Source organism: Eumetopias jubatus, unplaced genomic scaffold (genome assembly GCF_037043125.1).
Source record: "Eumetopias jubatus isolate StellerSeaLion01/CBP00866 unplaced genomic scaffold, mEumJub1_p1.0 scaffold_13, whole genome shotgun sequence".
NCBI lineage: Eukaryota > Metazoa > Chordata > Mammalia > Carnivora > Otariidae > Eumetopias > Eumetopias jubatus.
This window is the reverse complement of record NW_028274819.1, coordinates 73,228,895-73,246,964: the sequence shown is the minus strand read 5'-3', so window position 1 is coordinate 73,246,964 and position 18,070 is coordinate 73,228,895.

Here is an 18,070-nt window from a genome sequence, read left to right as displayed (position 1 = left end):
TCATGCACTGATATACTGATGTGTGTATGTGTGTGGGTTGGAGTGGGGAGTGGTAGTGATTGTTCATAATACAAGACTTTGCTGAGTATCCAGTAGACATTTAATCGATCAATAGATTGATTAACGTAGTGGTAGAGAAAAGAAAAACAAATACCCTAATTCTTTCTTCTTTGGAATCTCTCATCACTTAGCTAGTACTGTACAATTTAACACTTTTGTAGGCTCTCTGAATTAAATTCTGTAGTGACTTTATGTGTAAAGTCTTGTTTATTCAATACTGTTTCCTAAAATAGTTTTTAGTTCTTGCTTTTAATTCCTCTTGTTCCCATTACTCAAAATATTCCAATCTGATTGCTGGTTTTGTCTGTCTATTGGAATTTCTCACACACATTTACATACAAGTGCTATAATATGTAAGCCTCAAACTGCATTGGCTGAGAACACGGTGAGTGATTAAGAAACTCCAGAGGAAGATTCTACAGCTCAGAAGGCTGGTTTAGGGCTGTTTCAGGGGGTGCTAATCAGGATAGGTAAAGAAGAAATGCCTCAAGTTTGAGTCCAGGAAAATTCGAGAGAGGACACAAATGGAATGAATATTTAAGACACTATATGCCAAATGCCTCCTTCTCTTCCTTATGAGCTCTCTTCCAAGTAGCTCATTGCTTTTAGGGGTATGGACTCTTTTAGTACAGTGGAAGCTATAATAAGATTTGCTTTAAGAGTGATTTAAAGCAAAGAGGGAAAGACAGGGCGCAAGCTGGTACTGCTTATATCTGGGTTAGACAAATAAATAGGGTTATCCAATAAAGTGAGTATAGCTTAAACCCCATATTTAAAGAAAAAAATGCTTGGGGCACATGGTGGTGCAGTCGGGTAAGCATCTATCTGACTCTTGGTTTCAGCTCAGGTCCTGATCTCGGGGTTGTGAGATCGAGCCCTGTGTTGGCTCTGTGCTCATCAAAGAGTCTGCTTGAGTTTCTCTCTCCCTCTCCCTCTGTGCCCCCCACAAGGCCCCATGCTCACACTCTCTCTCCCTAAAATAAATAAATAAATATTTGATAAATAAATAAAAAATAAATAAAAAATATGCTTACCTAACTGATACATTTTTCTACAAATGAGCTCCTGACATGATATAAATTGCAAACCCACTGTTTAGAGAAAATATTTTTGACCAGAGAAATAAAATCACAGTGAAGAGGGGCATCTGGGTGGTACAGTTGGTGAAGTGTCTGACTCTTGGTTTCGGCTCAGGTCACAATCTCAGGGTTGTGAAATTGAGCCCTGCACTCAGTGCAGAGTCTGCTTGAGACTCTCTCCCTCTCTCCCTCTGCCCCTCCCCACTGTGCTCACTTATACTGTCTCTCTCTCTCTCTCTCTCTAAAATAAATCAATAAATCTAAAATAAATTTAAAAAAATCATAGTGAAGAGCCATGGTGCAATCAGAACACCTGGGCTGAAATATCAAGTTGGTTCCTACAATCAACAAAAATTATGAATTTACATACATTAAATTTACTTTTTGGTGTACAGTAATATGAGTTTTGAAAAGTGAGTGCAATTATGTAACTGTCACCATGGTCGAGATGAAGAACAGTGCCATCACTCTCCAACCTTCCCTCTTTCTGTCTCTTTGTAATCAAGCCATCCCCCAGTCCCAACCCCATGTCAACCCCTCATCTGTCCTCTGAACTTTTAGTTTTACTTTTTCCAGAATGTTATACATATATGGAATTGCATGATACATTGCTTTTTGAGTCTGGCTTCTTTCCTTGTAGCATAATGCACATGAGATTCATCCATATCATTGCATGTACCAATAATTAATCCAACCCTTTTATTGCTGAGTAGTGTTCTACTTCTGGATGTATTAGGATTTTTTAAAAATCTAGTCACCAGTTGAGAAATATTTGGTTGCTTCCAGTTTCTGGCAATTATAAGATGCTATAAAGATGATGAATAAAGATACCTAAACATTTGCTTTCAGTTTTTGTGTGAACATAAGTTGTCAATACTCTTGTGTAAATACCTCAGCATGGAAATGCTGGGTCATATGGTGGGTATGAGTTTTATTTTAGAAGAAACTGCCAAACCGTTTTCCAAAGTGGCTGTACCATATTGCAGTCCTATGAGGAATGTAGGATTGTTCTAGTTGCTCAGTTTCTTCATCAGCACTTGGTATTGTTAGTTGGTATTTTACTTTTTTTGTTCTAGTACCTATGTAATGGAATTTCATTGTGATTTTAATTTACATATCCCAGATGGAAATGATATTGATGATTTTTCATTTAAGTACATGCTATATGTATTAGTTTCTATATATTGTTTCTTTAACAAATTACCACAATTTTAGTGGCTTATAAAAACAACATAGATTTATTATCTCATAGTTCTGGAGGTTAGAAGTTTGAAATCAGTTTCACTGGACTAAAATCAAGGTGTTGGCAGGTCTGTGTTCCTTCTGGAAATCTATGGGAAGATCCATTTCCTTGCCTTTTCCAGCTTTGGTAGCCTGCTTGCATTCCATGACTTATGACAACTTCCTCTGCCTTCAAAACCAGCAATTTAAATCTTTCCTTGACGGCTTCTGTTTTCAAACATATATCTTCAATCTTTGACTCTGATCCTCCCTCTTATAAGAAGCATCGTGACCCCAAATAATCTCTTTATTTCAAGATCTTTCATGTAATCACACTTCCCATATCTCTTTTACCTTTCTTTATCCATTGCATTGCATTTTGAATTTTATTTCTTGCTAAATAGATTGACCTTTAAAAATTTTTTTTTTTGTTTGAGAGAGAGAGTATGCATGGGGGGGGGCATGAGAGGGACAGAGGGAGAGGGAGAGAGAGAATTTTAAGGACCCTGAGATCATGACCTCAAGAGTCAGACACCTAACCAATTGAGGCACTAATGTACCCCAATAAATAGATCTTTTAAAAATCATTAAGCAATGTCTCTGGCAATTTTCCTTCTAATGGAATCTAGTTTGTCTGATATTAATATAGCTACTACAGCCTACTTTTGATTAGCATTCTCATGGCATCTCCTTCCATTGCTTTGCTATTCATATTTAAGGCAATAAATGATCTAATCTGATTGGATTTTTGTCAACTATTTCATTTCTTTCTGTTTGTTCCTATGGTTTTGTTTCTCTGTCTCCCTTTTTCCTGTTTTCTTTTAGATTATTTGAATATTTTAATAATTCTTTGCAATTTCCTGATTGAATTTTTGGCTGTATCTCATGGTATTATTTTTTTAGAAGTTATCCTAGGGACTAAAATATACATATCTTACTTTTCACCATCTACTTAGAGTTAATATTTTATCACCTCAGAGAAAATATAGAAGCCTTATAATATACTCCTTTAATTTCCTTTTTTTATGTTATACTTGTCATTTGTAATACATCTATGTTCTTTGAACTACCTACCAGACAAAATATAGCAGAATAATAATTTAGATAGTTATTCATATTTTAAAGCAATCAAAAGGGGAAAAAAGTCACTGTGCATTTGCCCACATCTTTACCATTTCTTTTGTTCTTCCTTCATTCTTGAAATTTCAGGTTTCCCTGTTCTGTCATTTCCTTTTTGCCTAAAGAACTCCCTTTAGCATTTCACCTGGAATTGGTTTTAGAGCAACATATTTTCTTAGTTTTCCTTCATTTGGATTTTTTTTTGACTTTATTCTATGAAAGGTATTTTTATTAAGCAGCATTTTAGGTTGACTGTTCTTTTCTTTTTTGAACTTTCAAGGTCTTGTTCCACTGTCTTCTGGCCTCCATGGTTTCTGATGAGACATCCATAGACATTTTGAATCATTGTTCCTATAATGTAATGTATTATTTTCCATATATGCATACATATGTAGAGAAAATTATTTATTTTCAGCAACTTAATTATGATGTATTCTATCATGTTTTCTTTGAATCTATCCTGTTTGGCATTTGCTGAACTTTACAAACCTATGCCCTTATATCTTTCACTAAATTTGGGAAGTTTTCAGCCATTATTAATGTAAATACACATATATTTTATTTATATCAATCTTTTTTGGGAACTGCAGTGATATGAATATTAGACCTTTTGATATTTTTCACAGGTTCCTGAGGCTGTGTTATCATTTTATATAAATATTTTTCTCATTGATTTTTAGATTGGATTATTTCCATTGTTCTGTCTTCAAGCACATGGATTCTTTTTTCTGACCTCTTCATTATTCTATTGATCTCATTCAGTGGATTTTTATTTATTTTATTTTATTTATTTATTTTTTTAAAGATTTTATTTATTTATTTGACAGAGAGAGACACAGCGAGAGAGGGAACACAAGCAGGGGGAGAGGGAGGGGGAGAAGCAGGCTCCCCGCCGAGCAGGGAGCCCGATGCGGGGCTCGATCCCAGGACCCTGGGATCATGACCTGAGCCGAAGGCAGACGCTTAACAACTGAGCCACCCAGGCGCCCCATCATTCAGTGGATTTTTAAAGTTCCAGGTATTTTACTTTTCACTTCTAAATTTTCTATTGTTTCTTTTTATAGTTTTTATTTCTCTAGTGAGAACTTCTGTCTTTCCAATTCATTTCTAGAGTGTTTATTTTTATCACATAGATTATGCTTAGAATAGCTGATTTAAAGTTTTATCTAGATTATTTAAGGGTTCAACTGTTCATCATTTGTTTAATTTGGCACTTATTCCTGCTTCTTTGTATACCAATTCGTTTTGAATTATATCCTTGACATTTTGCCTGTCATGTTCTGATCCCTACTAAAATCCTCTGAAAAATGTTTTTGTTTGTTTTGGCCATCAGTCATTAAAGTTAAATTCCAACAGCAAGTTCTAACTACACTTAATATTAGTTTAGTTTTCGAATCCTTTCTTATGCTGTTTCAGGTCTGCTCTCTGTATGTGTTCCTTGGGGGTCTAAGTTTGGGAATTGAGTATTGGTTCATATAGATGTTTCATTCTCACAGGCTTTTCTGTGTTTCTTTGTGTCAATTCCATGCACAGCCTGTTTGGAGATGAGAGTCTGGGACTTACGTTAGTTCTTGCACAGAATGAAGCAAACTGCTTTCCAGCTTTCTCCTCTGCAAAACTTACCTCCCATGGCATCTCTTTTCCCAGTTTTACTGGTCAGAAAATTGGGGTTTTCCTCTCGTGTTAGCCTCCTGCTCTGTCATACAGATCTTCGTGACTGTGGTAGTCCTGAGGGAGAAGTAAGAGAAGAAAGAGAAAAAAGTAACAGCTTTCATTCACACTCTTTATACACAGGGTGCATTTTTCAGAGTTCCTCTGAACACTCTCTTTTTCTTTCTCTTGGAGTTTTAAATTCCCATACTGATGCTGCAGGGCTGAAGTTTGATGACTGGGATGGCCCATGGGCAGGGCAGGGAGAGGGGAAAAAAAGAGAAACATAATGAAGCTTCTCTCCACACTCTTCAGCTCATAGGGGAGCCTTTCTGGTCTTTGGCTGGAAGCCAGGAGCTTTTGTCTGATATTTTGCTCTGTGCAACTGCTGCACTGTTCCATAACTGGGGCCTCATTCTGTTCAAGCTGATGGACAATAGCAAATTTGTTGGGAAACAAATATGGAGAATCATCCCCCTTATGGCTCCCTTTTCACATTTTGACTTTTATCACCCCCCACTCCTCCTGCTATTGTTTATTTTTCACTGTCCTCTGATAGTTAATTTTTATAGTTTTTATTTTAATTTCAGTTAGTTAACATACAGTGTTATATTAGTTTCGGCTGTACAATACAGTGATTCAACAATTCCATACATCAGATAGTTAATTTTTAAATTCTGTCTAGAGTTTTGAATTGTAATCAGTTGGGAAAATAGGCTGAGGGCACTTAATCCATCTCGGACTGCACTAAGTATGGTTACTAATATTTTGATTCTGATTTCCTCATTTTCTTCTTCAAGAGGTAGTAGGGTGTGGTGAATGTAAGGAGGTTCTAGAAAAACTTGCTTTGAATTATGGTGCCACTGCTAACTGTAAAGGAGGACTAAGCCTTTTTAAAATTTGTGAACAGTAGTCACTTATTTATAGTTATTTGAGGATTAAATAATGTATAAAAAGGGATTAGAATAGTAACTGACACTCAGGCCATGATGTTACACAATTAATTCTGCAGGGCACCAGTTCAGTGAATGGTAAGCCTGCAGTTATGCAGGGTGGTGGGGGCTCCTGAGGTAGCTGTCATCTTCTTCATCTTCATCGTCTTCATCATCATCATCATCAACATCATCATCATCACCATCCCATCTTCTCTTAATTCCTGTGTGTTTTACACTTCTAACTGAAAACTAAACCTACCCTTGTGTTTTTAAACAGCTGTCCTCTCGAGTAGAAGATCGCGATTGACTAGATGTGGTTGTAAAGATCATTTTCAATGTACCGGCTACTCTTACCTCAAACAAAAAATAATACATAAACATTCTTCAGAGAAATTGACGCTTCTTCAAACTTATGCTCAACTGGTTCAATCACCAGCAAAGGAGAAAGAAATGATCTGGTTCTCCTCTTGATCGGAGGCTTCCTGTTGCTGAGGCAGGGCATTCTTCAGAAGATGCCTTCTATGGCGTGCTGCATCTCATCGGTGACTCTTCTCTTCCTAATGTGACTTATCACCAATCTTCCATTTGCTTGAGCTGAGTCTCTTAGGAGGATTTAAATGCAGTTTTCCCCAGGAGAATTTTATACCCAAAACATAATTACACATTGATCTGGTCACAAATCCTTATGTCAGTACTCATTTCCATCTCAGATTCTTTAAAAACCCAAGAGAGTATCACAATGTTGTAAAATACAATGTTGATTTCTATTGGGAGTTTTTCTTAGATTAGAGAATGAAGGAATTTTAAATGTCTAATTTGAAAGATGTTTAAAATTTTTTGATCTTCAGGAAATGTTTGTGTACCTATCTATACCCCATTGTCTTTTAATGATTCCTTCCTTTATGCTTCAAAATCGCTTTATGGCTACAACTGTAAGTTTAAGAATCATGGATTTGAATGCCTACTCTGCCAATTACTAGGCATGACTTATCCTTTTTGTATCCCAGTTGACTCATCCATAAAATGGGGATGGTATATTACTTTCCTTATAAGGTAGTTAGGTTAATAACAATTTATTTACAGGGCCCAGAATAGCTGCTGATGTTTAAAAATGTGTTACTTTACTCCTATTTTACAGATGAGGAAACTAAAGTACAGAGAGGTTAAGAAACTGTTAGTCTCGAACCATGAGAGACGATGGACTCTGAAAAACACACTGAGGGTTCTAGAGGGGAGGAGAGTGGGGGGATGGGTTAGCCTGGTGATGGGTATTAAAGAGGGCACAGTCTGCGTGGAGCACTGGGTGTTATGCACAAACAATGAATCATGGAACACTACATCAAGAACTAATGATGTAATGTATGGTGATTAACATAACAATAAAAAAATTAAAAAAAAAAGAAACTGTTAGTCTCTTGGGACGCCTGGGTGGCTCAGTCAGTTAAGCGTCTGCCTTCGGCTCAGGTCATGATCCCAGGGTCCTGGGATCGAGTCCCGCATTGGGCTCCCTGCTCGGCGGGGAGCCTGCTTCTCCCTCTGCCTCTCTCTCTCTGTCTCTCATGAATAAATAAATAAAATCTTAAAAAAAAAAAAGAAACTGTTAGTCTCTATGCTGTGCTGTGTCTTCCATCCATCTATTCATAAGTTTCAACTATGATGTTAATAAAACTTTCACTTTCTTGTGGCATTGATCTTAGCAATTTTTAGCAATGCAGAAGATATGGCAAAGTGCCACCATATTAAATATTAACTTACTCATCCCCTCCCTTCTGTGTGTCCTTAAAAGAAAAAAAAGCTATTGGATAAAGAAAAAAATAAAGGGGGTACCAAACGTTTGAACAAAGCAATGTTTGCCGCTACAACACCTTTGAATAGGCGATGCTTGGAGAAATTGGAGCTGAACATCAGGAAGGCTTGTTTAATTAGTTATTTGTAAAGTCACTAAAAACTTTGGAGATGTCTTTTGTTAGCAAAAAATGTAAGTGATGTTTTTAACAAAAATTATGTTTCTGGAGATTTATTACTGCAATATTTACAATTCCAGCTAGAATGCTTAGTTAGCCACAGGATTCTGGGTAAAATAAATATCAGACAGAAGGCATTCACCATTTCCTTGCTGGATCATGTTATTTAGGATCTTATTCTCCCCTCTTAAAGGTATCCTACAGATAGGATCTGTTTCTTCTTTCTTCCTGGGCATAGCCTTTGCTGGAAATGTGGCCAAGGGACTGAAAACCATTAAAGCAGCAGGGATCCCTCGAACTTCCACAGCCAAACTACTACCCTTACTCCCCTCCCCCAAGCATGTAAGCAGACCTGAGTGAGGCCCCAGAAGGAAATCGTTCTTTTACTTCTATTGAGGTGCTTCTATGCTTATTAACCTTTTACAGATAGTCCTGAGACTATTAGGCTTTACTGTTCTTCAACTTTAACCTGTTGGGTATTTGTGTTAAGCAAAACTGCCCGATCTCTTGCTGAAGTATACTTAAATTGTGTCACTTTTCACATCGGGAACGCTTCCACTGTGGTCAGGTGCTATTATTGACTTAATCAACTGAGTCACAAGAACTCTTGAAATTTTAACCAAATAAACAGTGTTATTTGGTACTGGTTGTGACACATGAACTGTGCTGAGTGTTTTGTGGGCTCATTTATTCTCACAGTGTACCTGAGGTAGGCATTATCATCATCATCATCATCATCATCATCATCGTCATCATCATCATCCCAATTACAGGTGAGTCACTGAGGACACCCAGCTAATAAGTGTGATGCAACGAGCTGAACTCTGATGTCTGTGACTCTAAAGCCTGGGCTCCATTTTTCAGCTCTGCATCACCCCCACCCCTGCTTCCATGTAATTGGTTAACGCAAGTGAAAATATACATTATGAGTGACCTTTTAGGGCCCATGTATCTAACATAAGAATCTTGCAGTAGAATGAGTAGATAGGTGACATTGCTTTATGTTTTTCCTCCTGTGAAATTTTCCTATTTATGCCTATACCTAACCTTGGAACAAACTCTTTATGCATAAAACATTTAATGAATAATTGATATGATATGCAGATAAATCCCAATGCTACCTATGGGGTCAGAGCATTTTAGTTATTTTTGAGAGTCTGAGGAAAATTAATTTTTTGACAAAAATTCCCTGATCCAGGCACAGGTGTCCCAATCACTATGCTGACTTGGAGGCACATGTCTATGCCTGGCAACTGACTTAGTTTGCTGGTACTGTTATTCTCTGCCTGATCTGAAGATTAAACAACTGGTACAATACACCTAAATGTAATTCCAGTGGGTACTGTTCAACGTTCCTTTCGATTTGAAAGTCATGAGATTGTCAATGCCCAGTTGTGAGCTTGGCGGTTTCTTCACTCTCTGGCATCCTCTGCAGGCAAAATGTAGGCCTGGAAAACTGAGCCAGGTGCTGATAGCCGGACAGGTCCAGTGTGTGTGTGTGTGTGTGTGTGTGTGTGTGTGTGTGTGTGTGTACACACACGCTCACATGTAACTTGAATCGTATTGTTCAAGGACTTTGGAAATTATATGCTCATTTATATTATAGAGGCCTTTTGAAAATCCAGTCAGTATTGTGTTTTATCAGGAGTCCAATGTATTTAGCTTCATACCTGCTGAACAAAATAAAAGGCAAAGTAAAATCCTTTTTGCCCAGATGAAGCATTGAATTTCAAAAGGGATTTTAGAGCACAGGTTTTGCATAATATTGATTAATCATCTTCTTTTGTGCTGTTTTGTGTCACAAAATACATAAAATGACAGACAAAGATACCATGCAGGGAAACAACTTTCTAAAGACAAACACATATTTATTTTCCAACTTATTTATTCACTCATTTCATTCTTCAACAATATATTGAGCTCAAATTAGGTAACAGTGAGCTAGTTACCAGTGATAAAAAGATAAATAAGACAAGATACTAGACTTTGAAGAGATTATGATTTCATAGGAGACCGACACAGAAGGAAACAATTACAATGGGGTGTGATTAGTTACAATGCCTGTCTGTACAAAAGACATATGGCAACATTTTCCCCTATCAGGACGAATATTTCATAAACATCATTTTCAATGGTAGCATAATACACTTTTATGTAAATATTTCATCATAGAACTCACCATTTCTAAACTTGTAGAAATTTATGTTTATGCCCTAATGTTTTACTGTAATAAATGGTGCTCCAATGAACATTTTTGGTTTTTCTCTACATTTTCCTTTGCATCGATAATTGGAATAGTTATTGCTGAGTCAATGGGTATCAAAATTTTAAGCCTTATGATACATATCTTAAATTGTTTTAAATGTTATGAATTTATGCTCCCCTACAATGAATCTGCCTATTTTGCTGAGTCCTGGACCAATACAATACAGTTATTATATATACTATATATTATATTATGGTCTGGAAAAATCCTTGCAAATTAGATAAATAAAAATAGTATTTCATATTGGTTTCTATTTCTGGGATTATTGGAATTTTCTTTTTTTTGTTATCTAGCTATATTTTTTTGTTGTTGTTGAATTGTCTGTCCTTTGCTATAAGTATCTATTAAAGCATTGGTACTTTTCTTATTGATTGCATGAATTCTTTACACATTAACAATATTAAACTTTGACCATCATATGTTCTTCAAATGTGTTTTTATTTTCTATGAACCCCCACAAACAGAACCACACAAAGCAAAATATTTATTTCATCCCTAAACTGTGCCAAGAATACAAAGTAAAAATAAGGCACATATCAACACACAGTTTTGTTGGGGGAGGGCAAACCTCATCACTAACCACATTAAAATGTGATATGTACTCATGAGAAAATTATGAATACAGTGTTCTGAAGGAGCAAAGAAAGGATCACACTGGCGTGTGTTAAAAATATGCTATTTGTACTCAACCTTCATTTAAATTTGGCTCAAATATCTCACCGTATCTGGATGGTGTCCTTTGTGTCCATAAGTGTGAGATTCCAGGGAGGGTTCTCCATGTTTGAATAAGACTCAATTTTTGTCTACCCAACATATGAACCCTCTTTTGTGTTTGGAGGATCCCCCTAATTTTTTTTTAAGATTTTATTTATTTGAGAGAGTGAGAGAGAACGTGAGTGGGGAGGTGCAGAGGGAGAGGGAAAATCTGAAGCAGACTCCGCACTGAGTGCAGAGCCTGATACAGGACTCAATTCCACAACTGGGAGATCATAACCTGAGCCGAAACCAAGAGTTGGGCATTTAACCAACTGAGCCACTCAGGCGCCCTGAGAATTCCCCTATTTTTAAGTTTGGGGTTAGGTGGGAAGGGAAGTGTGTAATTCCCACGCAATAACCTCCTTATCTTAATTTACAACTGAGTTGTGGCTTTGCATCCAAGCCTGGCTCCTGAGGCCTCTTCTCCCAGGAAGCTGGGCTAGTGGAGAAATTCTTTTGGCAACAAGAACTGCAGTGACCCCACAGCACCCTCAGAACAGGTGGCACTGTCCACATCCACTGAAAGCCATGCAGTGGCACACGCTGTAGAAGCCTGGGATCCGTGGTAGCAGCAGATTCTGTGGCATTGTTTGAGCTATAGTGCATGTGTCATGGCTTTTTCTTTCCCCTTTTTCTCATCCAGATCCTCTTGGTAATTTTATAAGGTGCCTGATAGCCTTTACTTAAGTTTCTTTTTTCTTTTTTTAATTTAAATCAAGTATTGGTGTTTATTGCTTGCAGGTAAGCATCTTGCTTGATACAGGTATTATTGCTAGCTTAATATACATATGAAGCAGACATGACTCAAAAGACTTGTCCAATTTAGAGGCTCACTGGCTTGCTTGGCCCTGTTTTCCAGAGATGACAAGTGAGGTCTAGAGAAAACGAGCTCCCCTGCAGCCACACGGTGTCAGAGCCAGGGCTAGAACCCTTCCTTGTTTCTTAACAACAGGTATTCTCCTCTTTGCACCCTTCGTCAGTCCTGCCACACTGATTCCTGTGTTTCTCCAACTGGTCCCTGTTTGCCTAAGTCATGCCAATTAGATCAGATCCTGTGCTTCTTGGGACAGATCTTTTGTCCTCTCGTAATCCCCATTGTCTGGTATAGGGTGGGAGACACCTGTGGGGCCAAAGTAACGCTCAGTGGAGTGTATGAAAAACAAGTATGTCAAAGTAAATTCGATTTAATTCAATTAATCAAATATATCATATATTAGACTACAAAGCTAAGACATCACTATTCAAGGATATAGATATATAGGGAGAGAGACAGAGACAGGTATAGAGACAGAAAAATTCTCCCACCTGCCCCCTCCCTTTCTCTCTCTCTGTATATGTATATGGTCGATCTATATATTATTTATCAATCTGTTATCTATCTATATAGCAGAGATAAATAAGTCTTACATAGAAGGCAGATGATAAGTGAAGCCATTTGACTTTTTTTCTTTGATTTAATAAACTTCATACTGCTTAGTTCATTAGAAGGTAGTGAGTTAGGCAAATTCCTTTACATTCTCTTTTTAAAAAAATCATTAAAAATGATTTCTGATGCCTTTAAGAAAAAAATGGTAAATCAGGTTTTTAATCATGCTATAGGATTGGTAGATTAAATATTTCTATCTAAAAGTAACATTAGCTCAATCCGACTAACCATTTGGGTAATAACTCAAACTGAGAGAAGGAGTACTAAGGTTAATTACACACTTTTTCTACAGCTCTATAATTGCTTCATTCATTTTAATTTTGCATCCCTAGGTAAGCTTCTGGCAGTTTGAATCCCGTGGCCTCCTACTGTGTGTCAGAAATTGCTCATACTTCTTCGACTCCCCCTAGGGAAGCCAGTCCAGGATTTGAGCCAGGTAGGCACACCAGGACACCATGCATACTTTCTTGATTAATACTAAAGCAAAAAGCACTTGGGAATGCCTTTCTCTGACAAGTTCTTTCTGGGCACGTGTCCTTTTGGGGTTATGAAAATGCCTAGATCATTTTTATTACAGATTTCAGTTTTCGTATTATCTGAAAACTTCAGAGATGATTGGGTGTTTGGTTTGAGGTATATACAAATTTTCTTATTCAGAAGTTAAAAATTTTTATTTTGTTACTGTTTATAATTTTAATATATGGAATATACTTACACTGAATTCTAGTAATATATGCACCCAAATCCTTCTTTACATTTATCCTGAGATCCACAACCTAAATATTTATTAGTTTAAGTCTAGATCAGAGGTGAATTCATTTGAATGAGCTAAGTGTTGTCTCTTGGTATGAAATTTCAATATACAGAGAAAATACACAAATATTACTTATTAATGGCTCTTAATGGCCCCTAACTGCACTGTGTTTAGAGGAACAATCACTGCCTTGTTTTGAAGTGTAAACAGAAGATTATCCTTTCGTATGTAAATTGGTATTTTCTGCCTGGACACAGGTAATCTTCAATTTGTGACATTCTGCAGTTCTCATTCTTCCCAGGTCATCACATTATGCTTCAGTAGGCCAGCAGGCAGTGTGCAAATGAACTGATTTCAGGCTGGTTGTTTCCAGGACACTCACGCGAGGCTTCTTCTCCCCTGTTCAGTTGAGGCATAACTGCTAAAAGCCAAGGGCAACAGCAGATTAACTCAGTGGTTCTTTCAGGTGTCTGTTAGGTCAGAGGGAAAAAAGTTCTGTGTGTACAAATGAGCTGTGTAAAAGGGAAGGGGAAGAAGGAAAATAGGTACCCCAAGATCGTCAGTCCAAAAAAAAAAAAGTGCCTGTGTATGACACTGTGTCTCTAACAAAGTGCCCAAAGTTATATTGGGCAATGGCAGCTTATTGAGATAAACAACTGGCTTCTAGAGATGGCCACTATGAAAGAATCAGTCCTTCCCCAGTTATATAAAGTGGGCAGAGTTGTGGCTGTGAGTACGGGGTTTGGAGTCAGACTGCCTGGGATAGAATCCTTTGCTCCACCATTACCTTTCTGTGACCTTGGGCAAGTTATTTAAGCACTCTGGGCCAATCTGTCATTTTGGGACTCTTATAATTATTGTACCCAACTCACAGGCTGGTTGTCAAAATTAGATCATGGTAATCCATATCAGTCCTCTGAAAAGAACCTTGTCCAATAAATGCTGGTTATTCTTCTTCTTATGGCACATAATATAAAATATAATCACTAAAAGGAACCATATAAACTTCTTCAGTCTTTTAAAATAATTGGATAATTGAAATAAACAAATCTAGAGATGGAAGCAACAGAGTTATGGTTAAGTTGGTTAAGTTGGAAAGAGACTGGAACTTGGGTTTGAATCCCCAGTTTCTTTGCCTATTTACTTACAAGCTGTTTGAATGAGACTAAGTTCCTTGACCTCTCTTAGCATCATTGCCCTCCTTTTCCTATAGTGAGGATCCTACTTTTCTCAGTATGTTCATGCGAAGTCCAATTTAGATGGTATATTAAGTATTAATAGGCCAGAATGACAACTTCACAGATGTTGTTTTTTTTTTCTCTCTGGATAAAAACCAACACAATGTGACTTGAGTTTAACACAGTAAATACCAAAGTTCTGCACCTTAAAAAAGTAGTCAGATGTTTGTTAAATAAAAATTCTCAATGTACATGATAAGTATAAAAACAGAATGTAGGAGAAGTAAAAAGACATAGAGATTACTGAAAATTCTAATATCCAAAGAGAATCACTTCTGACACTTTGGCAAATACTATTTTTCCAGATATTGCTCTGTCTGCCTATATATATATATATATATATATATAGAGAGAGAGAGAGAGAGAGAGAGAGAGAGAGATTGTTCTATAAATAGGTTCTAAAATACATGTTTTTCTGTAACTTGATCCCCTTCCTTCAATATATTGTGGCTACCTTTCTAATCAATACATACAGATCTACAACATTATTTTTAATGACTGCATAGGATTCCATTTTAAGTTTCTTGCAGAATTGACTTAATCAGCATCAGATTGATATTTAGGTCATTTCCAATTTGTCTCTGTGAGAACAGTGCTGTAACACTGCCCACATATGTAATACTTGTGCACAAACATCTTTCTGTGCTTGAGCAATTTTCTACACGTAAGTTCTGACAAGTAGAATACTGCAAGGTAGACACAGTTTCTGTTTTGATGTAATTTTTTATCCTAATTGCTTATGTTTCTTGTGTAATTAGTAGAGCAAACATCATTATTTTATGAGATTGTTTTTCTTTATGTCACAGGGAGCAGTGAAAGGGCTTAGGGAGGGATAAAAGGGCTAAGGCATCAAGCTCTGGCCCCATAGTGTTCCTAGCACCGGGGTGGAGAGTTGAAGGTGCCGTTGAGTGAGAGAACCTCACAGAGAGCATGTCTGAGCCAAGGCAGCCAAAGGACAAACAACATAGCCTCTGTCCGATGTAGGTGCTTACTACAAGGGGGTACATAAAAAGAAAAAGAAGGCAACAACAAACAAAAAGCCAGTAAAATGTTCTCAAAATGTCTCCAGATGTCCTCAAGTAACTTCAATCTGTTTCAAAGGCAACCTGATATAAATCTCCAGAGAATTCCTTTTAGGTTTCAGTATTTTTATAAAGGTGCTTCTTAATATTCTGATCTATTTCAGGGAACAATGTCAAGGACTATGAGTCATACACATTTTATATCATATGCTAAAGCTGTATATATATTAAATTATAAAAGTTATTCTTTGGGCCCTGATTACGTGGCAGCAGTGTGATTAATTCAATATTCTCAATAATCCTAATACAAATTTTAATTTTTATTCTCATTTTATAGATTTGAGGCTCTAGAGAGTTAGAGTCACTTGACCGAAAACATAGTAAGTGGTACAGACACATTTTCATAGCCCACTTGCTCTCAATAAGTTCTCTCAATAAATTCCATTTAACATGGTTATATGGAATTATGTGGTTTTGTCTATTTAAAAAAGCTTTATATTATAGAAATAGCAATTTCTATAATATATGATACGTGCAGTAATTTCTATATGAAATTTTGCTATATAAGGCTTTGACATGGAATGTGACTGTTTCTATGCCATGTTTTGAAAAAAACAGATTCAAATGAAATTATTAGGACTTATTTCTTCTTTTTCAGATGTAACCCACTGTATGTAAAAGGGTAAAGGGAATTACATCTGTGTGTGTGTGTGTGTATTTATGTGAATATATGAATATGTTTATTTGTGGTAGACATACATGTGCACACATAGACAGAAATTATATTTCAGAAAATAACCTCATCTTTTTTATTGGATAGGACTGTAACTAGCTTTCTAGGCTGTATGTTTGGTAAGGATAGGAACACAAAATTGTTGCTGAAGGAATGTATTGATTTAAGCTGTGCTGCAAGGCCAAAAAATGAGTTGTCGGTGTTGCCTTATATTCTCTATTTCAGCTAAAGTTTAATCTTCAGCTATAACATATTAAGTCTTATAATTGTCCTCACTGTGTCAAAGAAAAGTCTATTGTGTACAGAATTGGAAATGCTAAATGAAGCATTTTGCAAAATAAATCTCTATAAATCAACTGTAAATAATTTAAAAATGAGTTTGATTTGGTTATAAGCAAATATCGAACTGATATCTAAGTCATGATATTCATTTATTTCTTGTCATCGATGTACCTATACTTCCTGTAACTTGTGTATAGCCATATGAGAGGTGATATAGCATAGAACATGTATGCTCTGGAGCTAGTCTGCTTGGGTTCAAATCCTAGTCCAGTTGTTTGGGTGACTGAGTTCACCTCGCCATGCCCCATGTTATCTTTAAAAATAGGGATAATAATAACAACCACTTGGGGGTGCCTGGGTGGCTCAGGTGGTTTCAGCCTAGTTAGGTCATGAGATCAAGCCCCATGTTGAGATCCATGCTGTGCATGGAGTCTGCTTAAGATTCTCTCTCTTCCTCTCCCTCTGCCCAACTCTAGCTCACACTCTCTCTCTAATATATATATATATATATATATATATATATCTTTACAAATAGCAACCACTTGATAAGGTTACTCTAAATGTAAATTAGTTAATATAGTAAAACACTTAGAACAGGGCTTGATTTGAAGGGCCAGTAAAAATTAGTCTCTTTAAAATGCCCTCTTCAGTCTCCCTGCTCAGCGGGGAGTCTGCTTGAGATTCTCTCTCTCCCTCTGCCCCTCCCCCTGCTCTCTCCTTTTCAAATAAACAAAATGTTTAAAAAAAAATTTTTAAAGCCCCTCTTTGTTTTTCCTCCTTTCCACACCCTACAAACCTTCAGAATTTGGTCTATGAGACACTTTCACAGTTGTATTTTTCCTTCCTCTGTATACTAATAGAAATTTCTTTTAATCTTATTACTATTAAATTTTTTTGTATGATAATTACAGAGAGGCAACATGGTTTGGAGCAAAGTATAGGAGCTTTAGAATAAGAAAGAATTGAGTTCAAAATCTGAATGATCACTTAATTACTCTGTGATTTGGGGAAGTTACTAAGCATAAGGTCTAATAAAATAAAGATATTATCTCTATGCATTATCTAGGTATAGTGACTAAAACATGGTAGATGCTCACAAATAAAATTGTTTCCACTAATAAATGTGAAATTCTAAATGGCAGCACGATGCCCTTTTTATCTGTGAGTTTGACTGGAGTTCAGCTCAGGAACACACATGGGTTCAATTTTACTTAGTTATATTGTGATTTAAACCAAATTGACACATTTACCCAGGTTAGCTGGAATTAAGCATTGCTGGATTCTGGGGCTCAAATGATATCATGGGTACAGTGCCCTGCTTTGATTCCTTCAGGATTGGCTCTATTTTAAGGAGGGGCTCCTTTCTTTGTGGTAAGACAAGGCCAGCAAATCTAGACTCCTATATTTTCCTGTTAACACTCAGAATGGAAATAAAATGCCTCTTTTACAGAAAGTCCAACCAATGTCCAGACTTTAGTACTATTGGCTTTCTCCAGGGCCAGAAAATTTTGGTCCACAGTGAAGAAGCAGTTTCTCTCAAGGACAGTGGTGGCCCTCCAACCAGA